Source organism: Rhinoderma darwinii, chromosome 11 (assembly GCF_050947455.1).
Source record: "Rhinoderma darwinii isolate aRhiDar2 chromosome 11, aRhiDar2.hap1, whole genome shotgun sequence".
Classification (NCBI taxonomy): Eukaryota; Metazoa; Chordata; class Amphibia; order Anura; family Rhinodermatidae; genus Rhinoderma; species Rhinoderma darwinii.
In genome coordinates, this window is record NC_134697.1 from 1,369,005 (window position 1) to 1,375,192 (window position 6,188).

A 6,188-nucleotide genomic window follows, 5' to 3' on the forward strand; every position below is an offset into this window, starting at 1 on the left:
ATTATATGTACTGTCCTGTGTAGAATCGTCCTGTACATTATATAATTATATTTACTGTCCTGTGGAGAATCGTCCTGTACATTATATAATTATATTTACTTCTATGTGGAGAATCGTCCTGTACATTATATGATTATATTTATTTCTATGTGGAGAATCGTCCTGTACATTATATAATTATATTTACTTCTATGTGGAGAATCGTCCTGTACATTATATGATTATATTTATTTCTATGTGGAGAATCGTCCTGTACATTATATAATTATATTTACTGTCCTGTGGAGAATCGTCCTGTACATTATATAATTATATTTACTGTCCTGTGGAGAATCGTCCTGTACATTATATAATTATATTTACTGTCCTGTAGAGAATCGTCCTGTACATTATATGATTATATTTACTGTCCTGTGGAGAATCGTCCTGTACATTATATAATTATATTTACTGTCCTGTGGAGAATCGTCCTGTACATTATATAATTATATTTACTGTCCTGTAGAGAATCGTCCTGTACATTATATGATTATAGTTACTTCTATGTGGAGAATCGTCCTGTACATTATAGGATTATATTTACTGTCCTGTGTAGAATCGTCCTGTACATTATATGATTATATTTACTGTCCTGTGGAGAATCGTCCTGTACATTATATAATTATATTTACTGTCCTGTAGAGAATCGTCCTGTACATTATATAATTATATTTACTGTCCTGTGGAGAATCGTCCTGTACATTATATGATTATATTTACTGTCCTGTGGAGAATCGTCCTGTACATTATATGATTATATTTACTGTCCTGTGGAGAATCGTCCTGTACATTATATAATTATATTTACTGTCCTGTGGAGAATCGTCCTGTACATTATATAATTATATTTACTGTCCTGTAGAGAATCGTCCTGTACATTATATGATTATAGTTACTTCTATGTGGAGAATCGTCCTGTACATTATAGGATTATATTTACTGTCCTGTGTAGAATCGTCCTGTACATTATATGATTATATTTACTGTCCTGTGGAGAATCGTCCTGTACATTATATAATTATATTTACTGTCCTGTAGAGAATCGTCCTGTACATTATATAATTATATTTACTGTCCTGTGGAGAATCGTCCTGTACATTATATAATTATATTTACTGTCCTGTGGAGAATCGTCCTGTACATTATATGATTATATTTACTGTCCTGTGGAGAATCGTCCTGTACATTATATAATTATATTTACTGTCCTGTGGAGAATCGTCCTGTACATTATATGATTATAGTTACTTCTATGTGGAGAATCGTCCTGTACATTATATGATTATATTTACTGTCCTGTGTAGAATCGTCCTGTACATTATATGATTATATTTACTATTATATGGAGAATCGTCCTGTACATTATATGATTATATTTACTGTCCTGTGGAGAATCGTCCTGTACATTATATGATTATATTTACTGTCCTGTGGAGAATCGTCCTGTACATTATATGATTATATTTACTGTCCTGTGGAGAATTGTCCTGTACATTATATGATTATATTTACTGCTCTGTGTACAATCGTCCTGTACATTATATGATTATATTTACTGTCCTGTGGAGAATCGTCCTGTACATTATATAATTATATTTACTGTCCTGTGGAGAATCGTCCTGTACATTATATGATTATATTTACTGTCCTGTGGAGAATCGTCCTGTACATTATATAATTATATTTACTGTCCTGTGGAGAATCGTCCTGTACATTATATGATTATATTTACTTATCTTTGGAGAATCGTCCTGTACATTATATGATTATATTTACTTATCTTTGGAGAATCGTCCTGTACATTATATGATTATAGTTACTGTCCTGTGGAGAATCGTCCTGTACATTATATGATTATATTTACTGTCCTGTGGAGAATCGTCCTGTACATTATATAATTATATTTACTTCTATGTGGAGAATCGTCCTGTACATTATATGATTATATTTACTGCTTAGTGGAGAATTGTCTTGTGCTTTATATGATTGTTTTTTATATTGGTAATCGTTTATAATAGCAGAATAATTGTAATGATATTTTGTATCTAATCCTGTGGATATTATTTTTAGTGTATATTTTTTATATAGTTGAATAATAATAATATGAATAATATAAAAACAATTATTTTGTATGGATAAATAGATATATATTTGTGTGTAATTAATATTTATTTGCATATGTAATATCATTTTTATATCATACCGATATGTTATAGAAGAATTTAAAAAAAATAAATAAAAAATACCAGTATATATCAGTCTATAGTAAAAAAAATATATATAATTCCCCAGTGTCTTCAATAGGAGATTCATTATAAAATACCAATGTTTTATATTACTTTATAATAGAAAAATGTATACATTGTATGAGTATATTGTATCATTATATAATAGAATAATTGTTATATTGCACTAGTATATTAAACATGTATATAATAAAATAAGTATTATACTTAACCAGTGTATTATATCAGTCTATAGTAGAAGAATCCTTATAATATACCAGTGTATTATATCAGTCTATAGTAGAAGAATCATTATAATTTACCAGTCTATAGTAGAAGAATCATTATAATATACCAGTGTATTATACCAGTCTATAGTAGAAGAATCATTATAATATACCAGTGTATTATATCAGTCTATAGTAGAAGAATCATTATAATTTACCAGTCTATAGTAGAAGAATCATTTCATTATAATATACCAGAGTATTATATCAGTCTATAGTAGAAGAATCATTATAATATACCAGTGTATTATATCAGTCTATAGTAGAAGAATCATTATAATATACCAGAGTATTATATCAGTCTATAGTAGAAGAATCATAATTTACCAGTCTATAGTAGAAGAATCATTATAATATACCAGTGTATTATATCAGTCTATAGTAGAAGAATCATTATAATTTACCAGTCTATAGTAGAAGAATCATTATAATATACCAGAGTATTATATCAGTCTATAGTAGAATAATCATTATAATTAACCAGTGTATTATACCAGTCTATAGTAGAAGAATCATTATAATATACCAGTGTATTATATCAGTCTATAGTAGAAGAATCATAATTTACCAGTCTATAGTAGAAGAATCATTATAATATACCAGAGTATTATATCAGTCTATAGTAGAAGAATCATTATAATATACCAGTGTATTATATCAGTCTATAGTAGAAGAATCATTATAATATACCAGTGTATTATATCAGTCTATAGTAGAAGAATCATTATAATAAACCAGTGTATTATATCAGTCTATAGTAGAAGAATCATTATAATAAACCAGTGTATTATATCAGTCTATAGTAGAAGAATCATTATAATAAACCAGTGTATTATATCAGTCTATAGTAGAAGAATCATTATAATTTACCAGTGTATTATATCAGTCTATAGTAGAAGAATCATTATAATATACCAGTGTATTATATCAGTCTATAGTAGAAGAATCATTATAATATACCAGAGTATTATATCAGTCTATAGTAGAAGAATCATAATTTACCAGTCTATAGTAGAAGAATCATTATAATATACCAGTGTATTATATCAGTCTATAGTAGAAGAATCATAATTTATCAGTCTATAGTAGAAGAATCATTATAATTTACCAGTGTATTATATCAGTCTATAGTAGAAGAATCATAATTTATCAGTCTATAGTAGAAGAATCATTATAATATACCAGAGTATTATATCAGTCTATAGTAGAAGAATCATTATAATTTACCAGAGTATTATATCAGTCTATAGTAGAAGAATCATTATAATAAACCAGTATATTATATCAGTCTATAGTAGAAGAATCATTATAATATACCAGAGTATTATATCAGTCTATAGTAGAAGAATCATTATAATTTACCAGTCCATAGTAGAAGAATCATTATAATATACCAGAGTATTATATCAGTCTATAGTAGAAGAATCATTATAATTTACCAGTCTATAGTAGAAGAATCATTATAATATACCAGTGTATTATATCAGTCTATAGTAGAAGAATCATTGTAATGTAATGATTTGTGTAAACAATTTAAATGATAAATAATATGTGTAGTATAGGAGTGATATAGAATGATATGTACAATATATAGTTGGGATTTAACTATATGTTTAGGATATAAGTAATTGATAATGATAAATCTAGGATATATGTATATATATATATCTCTATCTGTCTGTCTATATATATACATATATACATACATACACACACACACACAATATATAGGTGATATATAATTGTGTGTACAGGATAACAGTGATATAAAATGATATATACAATATATAGGAGACATTCAATGATATGTACTATATCTATATGTAATATATAATTTTATAGACAATATATAGGTGATATATAAGGATATGTTAAGAATATAGATGATAATTATATGTCAATGATATAGGACATAAATAATGATATGTACAAAGCTTAAGTGAAATATATGTAAAGAATATAGACACTGTCCATAGCTGATTAGACAGTCACAGCCATATATATAGGCGTGTTTATATAGACTCTATATATAGGTGTGTGATTATAGATGTGTATATAGGTGTGATTATGTGTGTATATATAGGTGTGAATATAGATGTATATAAGTTATTATATATATGTGTATATAGGTGATTATAGATGTGTGTGTGTGTGTGTGTGTGTATAGGTGTGTGATTATACATGTGAATATATAGGTGTTAATACAGATATATAGGTGTGTGATTATAGATGTATATGTAGGTCTGTGATTATAGTGTGTGTGTGTGTGTGTGTGTGTGTGTGTGTGTGTGTGTGTGTGTGTGTGTGTGTGTGTGTTATTATAGATGTGTATAGGTGTGCGATTATAGATGTATATATAGGTGCTTATATGTGTATATTACGGTGATTGTAAGTGTATATATAGGTGTGTGATTATAGATGTGTATATACGTGTGTGATTCTAGATGTATATATAGGTGTGTGATTATAGATATATATACACATATAATCACACCTATATATACAAGTGTGTGATTATAGATGTGTATATATATGTTTGATTATAGATGTATATATAGGTGTGTGATTATAGATGTATATATAGGTGTGATTATATATGTGTGTGATTATAGATGTTTATATAAGTGTGTGATTATAGATGTATATACAGGTGTGTGATTATAAATGTGTATATATATGTTTGATTATAGATGTGTATATAGGTGTGATTTTGTTTATATATATATTGTTGATATTTATGCATCTCAATATCTGATAATAACAATGTTGTATCGGAATAATCGTTAATAATCGTTTCCTTTACTTTCTTCTCGTTTCTATTTCATTTTGATCATTTTGAAAACAACACGTTCCATTGGTCGCCCAATCAGATTGTACAGTATGTGGATGGCATTGCGGCTGCCGTTGTTGGTGTCCTGCACACACTGTATCCCATGCTCTGGCTGCACATTCTTTCTGTCGCGACATTTGTGTCCCCAGCGACCTCCTGTAACACTCCATATCTGCTACAATGTATCAGTCTCCAGACGTCAGAGTGCGAGCCGCCCCCATATTCCGGGGATCCCCCGCTCCTCTTTATCTGCTCGGGGACATGAAAGGCGCAGCCCGGGCGCCTGGTGCTATTATCAGCGCGGAGCAGAGACAAGCGGCCGCTGGGAAGGGGCTGGAGGGGCTGCCGGGCCCCAGATAATGAAGATGTGAAGCCGGGGACACAAAGGCCACTCACCTCATTAGCATGAAACCTCCGCATCCCCTTTGAGCCCCTCTAATCCCCCCGCATTCAAAGCCTCTCAGTAATGAAGCTTTTACAGCTAATAGTGTTCTGTGTGCCGAGAGAAAGGCGCCTAATCCGCCTTATCAGCGCAGAAAGTCGCAGCAAACACCCCTCCCCCCACTGCGGCCGGGAGACGAGCGACAACCCTGCCCTGCGCAGCGCCATCTATATATATATATATATATATATATATATATATATATATATATATAGGAGGGGGCAGACTGACCAGGACCCGGCAGCCCCCGGATTATAGAGATTAACACCCCCCCCCCCCCCAAATATTGCTGCCGGGATAATTGCCTAAACTGATTTGCACTTTCACAAAAGCCCCCGGGATCCTTTGTAGGGAGAACACAGAGC